We start from the raw sequence: 16,077 nt of genomic DNA, 5'->3' as shown, positions 1-16,077 counted from the left end.
CTTTCAGTGCCCCAAGATTTGTTGATGGAGCTTCATCTTCTGGTCCTTCTACTTCTGGTGCTCCTTCAAGTGTCCCAGGGAGTTATACTCGCTTGATGTCATACTTTACTACCAGTGGTAACACTTGACTGATAGGATGGTGCATTTTATGATTCTGAACAATGAATGTAGCAACTTTGGTCTGATGTGTACCAGAAAATGCTTATGGGTTATGCTTCTGAACTAAGTTATTTGTGCTTCAAAACTATGTGTGTTCTGATGGAGTACTAAGTTGGGTCTGATGTGTACTAAGTCTCATCTGAGCAATCTTTAATGTGTACTAAGTTTAATGTGATTCTGAAGTACGTATGCTATGATATTTGTTTGTTTATAGCTTCATATGATTTTTGGTTGTTTATAGCTTCATATGATTTTTGGTTGTTTATAGCTTCATATGATATTTGGTTGTTGGGTGGCCCGGTGTCGAGGGAACCCTAACCACTCAACTAGTTTGGTTTAGGGTGGCTCGGCGTCGAGGGAACCCTACCAACCCAACTAGTTTGGTTGTTGGGCGGCTCGGCGTCGAGGGAACCCTAACCACTCAACTGGTTTGGTTTAGGGTGGCTCGGCGTCGAGGGAACCCTAACCACTCAACTAGTTTGGTTTAGGGTGGCTCGGTGTCGAGGGAACCCTAACCACTCAACTAGTTTGGTTTAGGGTGGCTCGGCGTTGAGGGAACCCTAACCACTCAACTAGTTTGGTTTAGGATGGCTCGACGTCGAGGGAATCCTACCAACCCAACTAGTTTGGTTGTTGGGTGGCTCGGCATCGAGGGAACCCTAACCACTCAACTAGTTTGGTTTAGGGTGGCTCGGCATCGAGGGAACCCTAACCACTCAACTAGTTTGGTTTAGGGTGGCTCGGCGTCAAGGGAACCCTACCAACCCAACTAGTTTGGTTGTTGGGTGGCTCGACGGAACCCTAACCACTCAACTAGTTTGGTTTAGGGTGGCTCGCCGCCGACGGAACCCTAACCACCAAACCCTAAACAGCCATCTAACAAAGCCATCTAAGAGCCATCAAACCCTAAACCCTTCACAAAGCATCTAACAGCCATCAAAGCAACATATTTCATTAGAGGTACAACTTGAGCCATCTAACAAAGCATTAGCTAAATAACATAGTGTAACACCCACGATGCGGCTATATCTCCCACGTGTCGGGGCACGACTTAGAGGCATAACCGCATTGTAGGCAATGTCGCAAGAGGGGTAATCTTTACACATCCCATGTACTGAATAAGGAAAGAGGTACATAGTTGGCTTACAATCGCCACTTCACACAATAGCATAAATATAACATTACGATCATCCAGATACAATCAAGGTCCGACTACGGAACCAAAATAAAGACAACCCCAAATGCATAGTGTCCCCGATCGCCCCAACTGGGCTCCACTACTGATCGTCTGGAAAGGAAACGTAGTATCGTCCTGAGTCCTCATCGAACTCCCACTTGAGCTCAGTCGTATCTCCTGGAGCGGTATCATCGGTCCCTGCATCTGGTTTTGAAGTAATCTATGAGTCACAGGGACTCAGCAATCTCACACCCTCGCGATCAAGACTATTTAAGCTTATAGGTAGGGTAAAAGGTATGAGGTGGAGCTGCAGCAAGCACTAGCATATATGGTGGCTAACATACGCAAAACAGAGCGAGAAGAGAAAAGCAAGGCACCGTCGAGAAACTATGATCAAGAAGTGATCCTAGAACAACCTACGTTCAAGCATAACACGAGACCGTGTTCTCTTCCCGGACTCCGCCGAAAAGAGACCATCACGGCTATCACGCTGTTGATTCATTTTAGTTAAGTTTAGGTTTCAGGTTATCTACAACCGGACATTAACAAATTTCCATCTTCCCATAACCGCGGGCACGGCTTTCGAAAGTTCAAATCCCTGCAGGGGTGTCCCAACTTAGCCCATCACAAGCTCTCACGGTCAACGAAGGATATTCCTTCTCCCAAGACAACCTGATCAGACTCGGAATCCCGGTTACAAGACATCTCGACAATGGTAAAACTAAACTAGCAAAGCCACCCGAATGTGCCGACAAATCCCGATAGGAGTTGCACATATCTCGTTCTCATGGCACACCGGATAAGCAATCCGTACAACTAAAACCAACCCTCGAGTTCCCCCGAGGTGGCGCTGCAAGGGCCTCTAGTTTGGACCAACACTCAGAGGAGCACTGGCCCGGGGGTTTAAAATAAAGATGACCCTTGAGTCCGCGGAACCCAAGGGAAAAAGAGGCTAGGTGGCAAATGGTAAAACCAAGGTTGGGCCTTGCTGGATGAGTTTTATTCAAGGCGAACTATCAAGGGGTTCCCATTATAACCCAACCGTGTAAGGAATGCAAAATCAAGGAACATAACACCGTATGACGGAAACTAGGGCGGCAAGAGTGGAACAAAACACCAGGCATAAGGCCGAGCCTTCCAAACTTTACCAAGTATATAGATGCATTAAAGTAGACAAGATATAATAATGACATCCCAACAAGTAACATGTTCCAACAAGGAACAAACTCCATTCTTCACCTGCAACTAGCAACGCTATAAGAGGGGCTAAGCAAAGCGGTAACATAGCCAAACAACGGTTTGGTAGGACAAGGTGGGTTAGAGGTTTGACATGGCAATATGGGAGGCATGATAAAGCATGTGGTAGGTATCGTAGCATAGGCATAGCAATAGAGCGAGCATCTAGCAAGCAAAGATAGAAGTGATTTCGAGGGTATGGTCATCTTGCCTGCAAAGTTTTCTGAGTTGACGTAAGCTTGATCCTCGTAAACGTTCTCAACGGGTTCCTCGATCACGTACTCGTCTCCTGGCTCTACCCAAAGCAAGAACACAAGCAAAGGGAGACACAATCAACCATGGTGCAATGCGCAAGCAACATGATGCAAAACATGGCATGATATGCGGGATGTGATATGCGATGCATATGCATGTTTCGGAAAGGAAAGATTGAACCAGGCCTCAACTTGGAAATCCAAGAGTGCCTCTGAAAAGATGGGTTGATTTCGGTCGAAATCGATATAAAGATCACCGGAATCGGATGCACGGTTTGCAAATGGCAAGCAAAACAAAAATGGCGCAAAGCTGCGATTAACAGCACGAGGCCATCTAAATGCATCAAGAACAATAAGCTACTGCACTCTAACATAATGACAAAGCACATGGCAGAGATCCACTCAAGATGGTTGACAAAAGATGAACACTGAGCTATGGCTAAAACACACAATAGCAGGTTCAAACAAGCATGGCAAAAGTGCAAAAGATATCAGGTTACAGACTTGGTGAAAATAACAACATGCCAGGAAATTAATATCAGGAAGCAATGTTTAGAGCAAGATATCAACATGCTACAGGAACATATCATGGCAAAGAAAAGCGTGGCATGAAGCTACTCAAAACATACAACAAAAGTCCCTTACTGACCATAAGCCAAAAGGGATCAGAAAATACAATGGCAACCATGTGAACATAAAAAGTTTCGTTAACAGATTCAGACTTAGCAGAAAACTGGAACATGGCAAAACAGATTCACGTAGGCGTGTTTGCGAGCTCGATACACTCACCACAAGGCATTGCATGACAAGCTAAGCATACACCCAGCAATTAGACATGATGAATAAGCTAACCATGGCAAGAACAACCTCATAGCATGCAAGGATCAACTACAACAACCTCAGCAAAATTGCTTAACACGTAAACAATCTGCCAGGAACATTTTATAGCAAAAGTAGAGCACGATTGAGTCATCCTAAAGCACACCATAATTGCAAACAAAGACATGGATGGATAAAACATAACAATATCTCCAAAACATCCTTACTGAACATGCTCAAAAGAGGCATGGATCACTCTGTAGCAACAAGAATACATGGAATAAAAATATTATCAGGGAAAAGACTTAGAAGATTTCTAAGTCCCTGAAATCAGTAACTTCACGAGAGCTACTTTGCATACTTGTGCTAGTCACCACAAAGATCACAAAAATACATGGCATACACCCCTGCAAAGATAGCATGGCAAACTTCAAAACACATGTAGGGCTCAAGATCATAGGAGGCACACATTAATCATGGCAAAAATGACAAATGTCCAAATTCTGATAAGAATCTGACACTAACATTACATAGCACTCTTGCAACATCATTTAGGGCATCAAGATGAACTCAAATGAACATGGTGCGATGGAATGAAATGAAGTACTCATCGAGACGAACAATTTGACATGCTACACGCCCAAAACGAAGCCACGGATGCAAAGTTATGACATGATGAAATATGCTAAAAATTACTGGGACTTAGGAGAAAAACGAGGTCAACCTCCCAGATCTGGATCTAGGGTTCGTGCATGCGTCTCGAGGATCGCCGAAGAGGAAGCTGCGGTGGCTGGAGCATTGCGGGGGCTCGCCGGAGAGGAGGAGGCCGGCCGGCCGGAGCTCGGAGGGGCGCGGGTCCGGCGCGGCGCGGGGAGGCGCGCGAGGGCGGCGGGGTCCGCCGACGACGGAGATGGGCCGTGGGGGCGGCGTGCGGCGGCCGGCGGCGCGACGGGCGCCGGCACGGGAAGCGGCGGGGCGCGGCGCCCAGGGCACGGGGCCGGCTCGGGTTGCGGGCAGCGGCGTAGATGGGCCGCGGGGGCCGGATCCGGTCCTCGGCAGGCCGGCGGCGCGCGGCGAGGTGGGACATGAGGCGAGCGAATGGCGTAATGCCACATGGCGGCGGTAGCGGGATTTTTCGTCCGGCGGCGGGCGGACACGTCCGGCCGCTCGGAGGGGAGAGGGATCTAGGTTTTTGCCCGAAAATGGAGGGGAAGGGGGCGTTTTTATAGGTAGAGGGAGCTAGAAGGCTCCAAATTGAGCACGGTTTTCGGCCACCCGATCGTGATCGAACGACCGAGATGATGGAGGGGTTTTTGATGGGTTTTGGGCCACTTTGGAAAAGTGTTGGGCTGCAACACACACAAGGCCTTTACGGTTCCTCGGTTAACCGTTGGAGTATCAAGCGAAGTCCAAATGGCACGAAATTTGACAGGCAGTCTACTGGTAGTAAACCAAGGCCGCTTGGCAAGTCTCGGTCCAATCCGAGAACGTTTAACACCCGCACACGAAAAGAGGTAAAAGGGGACACCGGAGGACATAGGAGCGCCGGAATGCAAAACGGACAACGGGGAAAATGCTCGGATGCATGACACGAACACGTATGCAAATGTGATGCACATGATGAGATGATATGAGATGCATGACAAGGACAAAAACAACACGAAGACAAAACCCAACAACGAGGAAATATCATAACTTAGTGCCGAAAATGGAAAGAGTTGGAATACAATTATGGCAGGTTACATACGGGGCGTTACACATAGCATAGTGGAGTTCAACTTAACCATATATTCTTACAGCCATAATAAATAGATTCTTACAACATTAGCTAAAGGCCATAGCATAGTGGAGTTCAACATTGTTCACAACTACTACATCCATACATTACACTTCATTAAACCACCCTTCACAAAAGATTAGTAAAGCCTTCTATCAAAGCAACATATATCATGACAGGTATGGTCTGCTTCATCTACCCAGATCATCTTCATCTACCTCATTCCTTCAAGATGTCATGGATCCACTTCAACTTCTCTTTGCTCTTCTCCAGTGAATTGAACTGAACAACTAGCTGGAGCTTAAGCTCATCCCTGAGTTTTATCAGATTCTCATGTCCCCTCCTGAGATCATACATGTAAAGGTTCAGCTGCACATTCTCTTCTGTGAGTTTTTCCATAGACTTGGTGAGCTCATCAACCTGAATCTTTAAATTGTTGTTGCCTTTAGTTAGCTTTTCCTTCTCTTTCAAATTATTCATCTTCGGGTTCCTAATGACACTGCCTTGAGCTTCTACTAGGTTCATCTGCACTTTATACTTCTCTTGCAGCTTCAAGTTCTTTGCCTCTTTCTACTCCATCTCATTCTTCATGTTAGCCACAGCTGATGCACTGGCAACCTCGGCTCTCTTCTCCTTAGCTTGCGCATAGCTGAAATCCAACACCCTGTCCTCCTGTGCATTGAGAAGTTGATGGACATCTTCAACTAGTTTGTCATAGTTGGCATCCAGATTCCTTTTCTATTCTTTAAGGTGGTGGATAGTAAGTGAACTATCCGGGTTATCCTTCCTCCTAGCAGTCCTGCTGTCTTCAAACATTTTCCAAAGCTTCAACAATGCATTTTACATTGTGGGAGGCCACTCTGGGTCAACCCACCCAAGAAAACCACAATTCTCACCTTCCTGCAATATATCAAACACTTATATTGTTACTCTCTAAAGAATTACAATTATAAAAGGGCACTTGAAAAAATCAACTAACAGCATAAGAACTACAACCTATACCTGTGGTCAACTAAACAGTGCTACTTCTACTGCAGCCTATACTGCCTCAATTAAAAATTAGCATCTACACTGCTAACTAAGCTGCTGGTCAAATATAATACTACAAAAAGTGGGCAATTTAACTAAACAGAAATATACATGAGCACATGCCTACACAACATGTTGCGGTGAGCTTCAGTACTAATAAATAACTAAACTATGAGCATCTCCACTGCCAACTAAGTTGCTGCCCATTTATATTACTAACATCAGGTGGCATGTCTAACAAAGGTGAACATCAAAACTACTAAATGGTAAACAATGTGCTTCATCATCAGTAGTACTAACTTACTAAACAGAGGCTACCAACTATATTACAGTGAACATAGAGAGAGAGAGAGCATGAATCTTACAGGTTGAGCACAAACTAGAAACCTCCTGCCCGTCTCAAATGATTCAAAAGCTACACGACGCTCAGTTGGCAGCCGATGCTCCACGTACTTGATGAAGTATTACCTCTTGAACCGGAAAGTGGCGCAACTCAGAAAAATGTTCCTGAGGTGCCTGCACCGACTAGAGAGGAAGTTAATGATGATGATCATGAAACTTCAGATCAAGTTGCTACTGAACTTCGTAGGTCCACAGGGACACGTTCCGCACCAGAGTGGTACGGCAACCCTGTCTTGGAAATCATGTTGTTAGACAACAGTGAACCTTTGAACTATGAGGAAGCGATGGCGGGCCCAGATTCTGACAAATGGCTAGAAGCCATGAAATCCGAGATAGGATCCATGTATGAAAATGAAGTATGGACTTTGAATGACTTGCCCGATGATCGGCGAGCCATAGAAAATAAATGGATCTTTAAAAAGAAGACAGACGCAGATGGTAATGTGACCATCTACAAGGCTCGACTCATCGCTAAGGGTTATCGACAAGTTCAAGGGGTTGACTACGATGAGACTTTCTCACCCGTAGCAAAGCTGAAGTCCGTCCAAATCATGTTAGCAATTGCCGCATTCTATGATTATGAGATATGGCAAATGGACGTCAAGATGGCATTCCTTAACGGCTTTCTTAAGGAAGAATTGTATATGATGCAGCCAGAAGGTTTTGTCGATCCAAAAAATGCTAACAAGGTGTGCAAGCTCCAACGCTCAATCTATGGGCTAGTGCAAGCATCTCGGAGTTGGAACATTCGATTTGATGAGATGATCAAAGCGTTTGGGTTTACATAGACTTATGCAGAAGCCTGTGTTTACAAGAAAGTGAGTGGGAGCTCCGTAGCATTTCTCATATTATATGTGGAGGACATACTGTTGATGGGAAATGATATAGAATTCTTGGAAAGCATAAAGGCCTACTTGAACAAGTGTTTTTTAATGAAGGACCTTGGAGAAGCTGCTTATATATTAGGCATCAAAATCTATAGAGATAGATCGAGACGCCTCATTGGTCTTTCACAAAGTACGTACCTTGACAAGATATTGAAGAAGTTCAATATGGATCAGTCCAAGAAGGGGTTCTTTCCTGTATTGCAAGGTATGCAATTGAGCACGGCTCAATGGCCGACCACGGCAAAACATAGAGAAAAGATGAGTGTCGTCCCCTATGCCTCGGCCATAGGGTCTATTATGTATGCCATGCTGTGTACCAGACCTGATGTAAACCTTGCCGTAAGTTTGGTAGGAAGGTACCAAAGTAATCCCGGCATGGAACACTGGACAGCGGTCAAGAATATCCTGAAGTACCTGAAGAGGACTAAGGATATGTTTCTCGTTTATGGAGGTGACGAAGAACTCGTCGTAAAGGGTTACATCGATGCTAGCTTCGACACAGATCTGGATGACTCTAAGTCACAAACCGGATACGTGTATATTTTGAATGGTGGGGCAGTAAGCTGGTGCAGTTGCAAGCAAAGCATTGTGGCGGGATCTACATGTGAAGCGGAGTACATGGCAGCCTCGGAGGTAGCACAAGAAGCAATCTGGGTGAAGGAGTTCATTACCGACCTAGGAGTCATTCCCAATGCGTCGGCCCGATGACTCTCTTATGTGACAACACTGGAGCTATTGCCCTTGCCAAGGAGCCCAAGTTTCACAGGAAGACCAGGCATATCAAGTGTCGCTTCAACTCCATTCGTGAAAGTGTTCAAAATGGAGACATAGATATTTGTAAAGTACATACGGACCTGAATGTGGCAGACCCGTTGACTAAACCTCTCCCTAGAGAAAAACATGATCAACACCAGAACTCTATGGGTGTTCGATTCATCACAATGTAACTAGATTATTGACTCTAGTGCAAGTGGGAGGCTGTTGGAAATATGCCCTAGAGGCAATAATAAAATGGTTATTATTATATTTCCTTGTTCATGATAATTGTCTATTGTTCATGCTATAACTGTGTTATTCGGAAATCGTAATACATGTGTGAATACATAGACCACAACACGTCCGTAGTAAGCCTCTAGTTGACTAGCTCGTTGATCAAAAGATAGTCATGGTTTCCTGACTATGGACATTAGATGTCATTGATAATGGGATCACATCATTAGGAGAATGATGTGATGGACAAGACCCAATCCTTAGCATAGCACAAGATCGTGTAGTTCGTTTGCTAGAGATTTTCCGAATGTCAAGTATCATTTCCTTAGACCATGAGATTGTGCAACTCCCGGATACCGTAGGAGTGCTTTGGGTGTGCCAAACGTCACAACGTAACTGGGTGACTATAAAGGTGCACTACGGGTATCTCCGAAAGTGTCTGTTGGGATGGCAAGAATCGAGACTGGGATTTGTCACTCCGTATGACGGAGAGGTATCTCTGGGCCCACTCGGTAATGCATCATCATAATGAGCTCAATGTGACCAAGTGGTTGATCACGGGATCATGCATTACGGTATGAGTAAAGTGACTTGCCGGTAACGAGATTGAACGAGGTATTGGGATACCGACGATCGAGTCTCGGGCGAGTAACGTACCGATTGACAAAGGGAATTGTATACGGGATTGATTGAATCCTCGACATCGTGGTTCATCCGATGAGATCATCGAGGAGCATGTGGGAGCCAACATGGGTATCCAGATCCCGTTGTTGGTTATTGACCGGAGAGTCGTCTCGGTCATGTCTGCGTGTCTCCCGAACCCGTAGGGTCTACACACTTAAGGTTCGGTGACGCTAGGGTTGTAGAGATATTAGTATGCAGTAACCAGAAAGTTGTTCGGAGTCCCGGATGAGATCCCGGACGTCACGAGGAGTTCCGGAATGGTCCGGAGGTGAAGAATTATATATAGGAAGTCCAGTTTCGGCCATTGGGAAAGTTTCGGGGTCACCGGTATTGTACCGGGACCACCGGAAGGGTCCCGGGGGTCCACCGTGTGGGGCCACCTATCCCGGAGGGCCCCATGGGCTGAAGTGGGGAAGGGAACCAGCCCCTGGTGGGCTGGTGCGCCCCCCTTGGGCCTCCCTCTGCGACTAGGGTTGGAAACCCTAGGGGTGGGGGGCACCCCACTTGGCTTGGGGGGCAAGCCACCCCCCTTGGCCGCCGCCCCCCCTTGAGATCCAATCTCTAGGGCCGGCGCCCCCCTAGGGGCCCTATATATAGTGGGGGGAGGGCAGCCGCACCCTAGCCCCTAGCGCCTCTCTCTCCCTCCCGTGACACCTCTCCCTCTCGCTGAGCTTGGCGAAGCCCTGCCGAGATCACCGTTGCTTCCACCACCACGCCGTCGTGCTGCTGGATCTCCATCAACCTCTCCTTCCCCCTTGCTGGATCAAGAAGGAGGAGACGTCTTCCCAACCGTACGTGTGTTGAACGCGGAGGTGTCGTCCGTTCGACGCTCGGTCATCGGTGATTTGGATCACGACGAGTACGACTCCATCAACCCCGTTCTCTTGAACGCTTCCGCTCGCGATCTACAAGGGTATGTAGATACACTCCCCTTTCCCTCATTGCTAGATAACTCCATAGATTGATCTTGGTGATGCGTAGAAAATTTTAAATTCTACTACGTTCCCCAACATGCACATCACTATAAGCCTTGCAAGCAATGTGACTAATGAGTTAGTTGCGGGATGATGCATTACGGAATGAGTAAAGAGACTTGCCGATAACGAGATTGGACTAGGTATGATGATCCCGACGATCGAATCTCGGGCAAGTAACATATCGATGACAAAGGGAATAACGTATGTTGTTATTGCGGTTTGACCGATAAAGATCTTCGTAGAATATGTAGGAACCAATATGAGCATCCAGGTTCCGCTATTGGTTATTGACTGGAGATGTGTCTCGGTCCTGTCTACATAGTTCTCGAACCCGTAGGGTCCGCACGCTTAACGTCCGATGACGATTTGTATTGAGTTATGTGTTTTGATGACCAAAGTTTTGTTCGGAGTCCCGGATGATATCACGGACATGACGAGGAGTCTTGAAATGTTCGAGAGGTAAAGATTGATATATTGGAAGGTAGTATTCGGACACCGAAAGGGTTCTGGAGTGTATCGGGTACATATCGGAGTACCGGAGGGATTACCGGAACCCCCCGGTGGAAGATATGGGCCATATGGGCCATAGGTGGGAGGCTAACCAGCCCACAAGGGGCTGGTGCACCCCCCACAAGGGAGGAGGCCGAATTGGTTTAGGGAAGGGGGCGCCACCTCCCTTTCCTTCTCCTACTCCCTCTCCTTCCTTTTCCCACTACTCCCTCCCCCAATGGCTCGCCCCTCTTGGCCGGCCATCCCCTCCTCCCCTCCTTTATATACGGGGGCGGGGGGCACCCCAAAGGCACACCAATAGTTCTCTTAGCTGTGTGCGCTGCCCCATCCACAGTTTACTCCTCCGGTCATAGCGTCGTAGTGCTTAGGCGAAGCCCTGTGCGGATCACATCACCATCTCCGTCACCATGCCGCCATGCTGACGAAACTCTCCCTCGACCCTCTGTTGGATTAAGAGTTTGTTGAACGTCATCGAGCTGAACATGTGCTGAACTCCGTACGTTCGGTGCTAAGATCAGTTGGATCGTGAAGACGTTCGACTACATCAAGCGCGCTAACCTAACGCTTCCGCTTTCGGTCTACGAGGGTACGTGGACACACTCTCCCCCTCTCGTTGCTATGCATCTCCTAGATAGATCTTTCGTGATCGTAGGAATTTTTTTGAAATTGCATGCTATGTTCCCCAACACTAGTTGCAAGTCGAGAGTGGGATTTCAACTGAAAAAGAATGTCAGGCCATAGATGGGAGTGAGGATGGACTTGCAAATGGGACAAAAGAAGGCCAGGCCCAAGTTATGAGTCAAAGGTGTACTTGCAACTGGGATAAAAAAAAGGATGAAACTGAGTGGTGATCAAGGATCCGATGCATATGGTACGAGCATGGAGAGACTATGCCATAACTGCTTGGTACTTAAGGTGGGAGAGACGTAAATTGATTCATGAAGGAAAATCACTCGACGCATACCAAACTTCTTCAGGGTTCGTGCTATAACGGCAAACTTTGTTTGTTAATGCCCATATTTCTAATGCTTCGAGTAAGAAGGGTGGTGGATTAGACCCCTACGGGATTTGTTAATTAAGCTCAATGTGGATGCATCTTTTGACCATGATATATAGGCACAGCTGGAACTGTTCTTAGAGATGACAAAGGAAAATCCGTTGGTGGCAGAAACTGGAAGACTGATTGATGTGTGGACTTTCTAAGAGCAGAAGCGTTGGCTCTTAGATTGGGCCTTTCAATGGCCGATGCAACCAGCTTATTATTAACTCAGAAAAATATGGAAGTCATTGATATAATGAAGAACGGAGGACATTCCGTGGGAGCGACGATGACAATTTTTGATGATTGCTATTTTCTGGCTTGATTTGCTTCTTACTAGTTTTGAACATTGTAATAGGGAGGCGAGTATGGTCGCTCATGAACTGGCTAGGTTAGCGGATTTTTTCGAAAGTAGGGACTGGTTTGAGGAGCATATGGAGGAGATTGTACCTTTTATTATAGATGATGTAACCGTTATTTCAAATTACTAAAGTATTGCTTTTCAAAAAAATGGAGAGACGACGCCAGCGTCGACAGGTGATGGCATGTTGCATGAATGAGCCACGCATCGATATAACCCTCCTCACTAAACATATAAAGGGCAATATGAACCTTTCACAAGTCATACCCAGTTTCGTATGTATGGTGCCCATTAGCTTTTTTCTTTTTCTTTAACCTTCCGAAAATGTGCATCAAGTGGAAGTGGGCTGGGAAAATAACGCTGTTATGCCTAGTTACTTTCTTTTTCTTCTGTTCTGCGTCTTATCTAGCTAGATTTCGTTGGTTTTATTCATTTTCTTAAATTTTTATTCTTTCTTTTCCCATTTGCTTAAATTTATGATTTTTCTAAATCATGAACATTTTCTTCAATTCATGAAAATTTTCCAAATCCCTGATTTTTATTTGAATCGTTGTACTTTTTTTAAAATTCATGAACATTTATTCAAATTGATGAACTTTTTTTTCATTTCATAAACGTTTTCCAAATATATGAAATTTTTAATTTTGTTAACTTTTAAAAAATCTTGAATTTATTTTCAAGTCGATGAACTTCAAATGGCACGATTTCATTAACTTTATCTTTCCCATCTATTAAATTTGTGATTTAAAAAATAAAAGAAATTTTGAAAGAATGTTCGTGTGTTTCAAATTTGCTTAGAAAGCGAATATTGTTTCGATCTGTGAACAATTTTTGAAAACGGGAAGACTATATAAAACTCTGAACAAAATTTGACAACGCGAACAATTTTTTTTTGAATTTATGAACATTTTTTGAATTTTGAATAATTTTTTGAACATTAATTACTAAATATGAACAAACATTGAAAGGTGAACAAAGTTTGGAAATTCTTAAAATATTCTGAATTTAGAATATTGTTTAATAAATATGAAAAAAAACAGAATTCTGAACATTTTTTTGAACATGAAATATTTAGAAATTTCAACATGAAATATTTTGAGAAATTCAGAACAAAAATTTGAAGTTCTCAATTTTTCTAATCTATGAAAAATTGAAACAATAAATATAAAAACAAAAGGCTAAAGAAAATGAAAAAGGAAATAAAAAGAAAATATGAGAGAATATAAAAAGAAAAGGAAAAAACACGGTTGGGGAACCTCCTAGAAGGTTCCCAAAACCCAATAAAAAACCTACTAGGAAGATGATGTTACCAAAATTGGGAACAATATTTTGCATATTATTAAATCTGTCAACTTTTTTTCAAAATCAAAGAAATGGTTTCATATACCCGTGCGCTTGGGCCGGCCCAACAGGTGTCCTATGGGAGTGATGCCGTCGTCCAGTTGGACTAAGGTCTAAGCGTTTTTTTTCTTTTCTAATTTTTGTTTTTTTCTATTTTTCATTAATTCATTTTTCTCCCTTTTAAACTTGATTATTTTTTTAAAACATATTCAAAAATTTGAAATATTGTTTGTCATACTGAAATAACAGTTTTAATAATCTGTTTTAAATTATGATTTTAAGTTTTTTTCCTTCAAATGTTTATTAAATGCTTTTGAAAATGGTTTTAATTTTATACCTTTGTATTTATTTGTTATGTTAAAAACTTAAAATAATTGTTTCAAGTTCTTGTTTAAATTACAATTTTCAATACGTTTCTCCTTCAATCCTAGCGCAGATGCCTACCATGGACAATGCCCACCTGGTGGAAAAGTTGGGGTCATTTCTAGGATGTCCAAAAAAACATGTTCAACGTAGTGTGTCCGGGGTAGGCCAAAAGGCTCCGTTCGAGAGCATGTTTTGCCGCCATCTCTCATGTGACCCTAATTTTTCTCCATGGCCTTGTATGACAAATTCAAGGCACCTTGTCAAGTTACTTGCGTTTTTAACAAGTTTTGCATATGGAGTTTTCTCGGTCAAAAAAAGGCCGATAAATGGCCGACCGTGTCGCAACTTGCATGCGATATCGGAAAAAGTTCAAACATGGCATGGATGGTTACCATGGGCATGCCCACCTTCTTGCAAAAGTTGAGGTCATTTAAATAATGTCGGATAATAGACCATATTCAACGGAGGGTGTCCGGGTAGGCCAAAAGGCTTCGTATGAGAGCACGTTGTTTTTCAACATCCTTGAAATGGCCCCAATTTTTTCTTATGCCCTTGTATGACCAATTCAAGGTGCCAAGCCAAGTTGTTTGGGTTTTGACAAGTTTTTTCTTTTTTCCAGAGTATTCCTGGTGAAAAAAGATCGATAAATGGCAGGACATGCCGCAACGTGCGAGCGGTGTTGGAATTCGTTCAAACCTGACATGAATGCCTATGGGCATGCCCACCTACTTGCAAAAGATGTGGTCATTTATCCAGCGTGCGAGCGGTGTTGGGAGGAGTGTGGCAAACTAGTCCAAGCGGGTGCATCAGTGAGCATGTAGTTTTTCCTAATTTGAATGCTTGTATTATTTGTAATTTCTGTCATTATCAAACAACATGAACATTCTCTTATGTCCTAACAATTTCTTGAAATTCATCAACAATTTTTGTTATTTCGAATTGTGTACAAATATTTTACAGACTTGAACACTTTTCCAAAATTGTTAACAAATTCCCAACAATTGATGAAATTTTTGATCACAAATTACAAACAATGTACTTTAAAATAATATTAATTGTTATTTAAAACACAAACACTTCATGAATTTGTGAACTAAAAATTCGAAAATAGAACATTTTTTAAAATTCTAGAATATTCTTACAAATTGTAAACAATATTTGAAAATAAGAATATTTTTTGGTATTCAAAACAATATTTCAATTTTTTAATAGGTTTCTAATAATAAAGTTCACATAGGATAAATATCAATTAACAAAAAATAGAAGAAAAACAAAAAAAGGAAAAAAGCTCTTAGAAGTACGTCAACTAGTACTCGATAGCCCCCCCCCCCCCCCCCCCGCCCTAAATTGTGCATCGAAGGAATATTTTTTCTTCTAATTAGACGGATAAATCCGTGATGATGTAAGTGATGCCAACTGTTACTCACATCACAGAAAATTACAATCAATGTTGTTCAGCTCAAATAGCTTCAGGTGGCCCACACCCTAGCCAGGTCATAGTCCTACCTTCTAAACGGGCAAAGTTCACCAAAGAATTACTAACTTTATTCTGAGACCCACTAATATGAGTAATACTAGTTCTATGAAAACTCAAAAGATACTTTATCTCCTTCACCAAGGAAGAATACATCGATTTATCAATCTGTGGGCTTGAATCATCTTTACTGCTACTGAGGAATCCATTTCAATTGTAACCGGAAAATCAATTCGTGATGAGGCTAAAGAGAGTCCTTTCATACACGCACCAAGTTCCGCTTCCAGTGCGTCCCGACAAGAGAAAAGCTGCCTGCATGAAGAGAAAATGATCGCACCACTTTCATCGCGCAATACCATTCCCGACCCAGCTCTATCATACGGAGAGAGAGAGAGAGAGAGAGAACCATCGCAGTTCAGTCTAGACATCCGTGCAATGGAGGAGACCATCTCAAGAGCGCAGCATCAGACTTAATTTTGAATGGCTTGGGAATAGCATGTACAGGAACTATCGTTGATTTACCTTTACATGGATCAGCAAAGGGTTCATGCTTGATGCACTGCAGCGAATCCAAGTAACTGCACAAGAATCTCTT

The 16,077-nt window shown here is 43.7% G+C and overlaps 1 pseudogene; it reads right to left on the bottom strand.

Annotated features, from left to right (window-relative positions):
• Positions 1–5,641: 5,641 nt before the first annotated feature.
• Positions 5,642–6,268, bottom strand: LOC147964011 (uncharacterized; annotated as a pseudogene).
• Positions 6,269–16,077: the final 9,809 nt, after the last annotated feature.

Source organism: Triticum urartu, chromosome 6A (genome assembly GCF_056163025.1).
Source record: "Triticum urartu cultivar PI428250 chromosome 6A, HENAU_Tu73, whole genome shotgun sequence".
Classification (NCBI taxonomy): Eukaryota; Viridiplantae; Streptophyta; class Magnoliopsida; order Poales; family Poaceae; genus Triticum; species Triticum urartu.
Note: the sequence above shows the minus strand (reverse complement) of the source record. Positions and strands in the feature narration are given on the sequence as shown.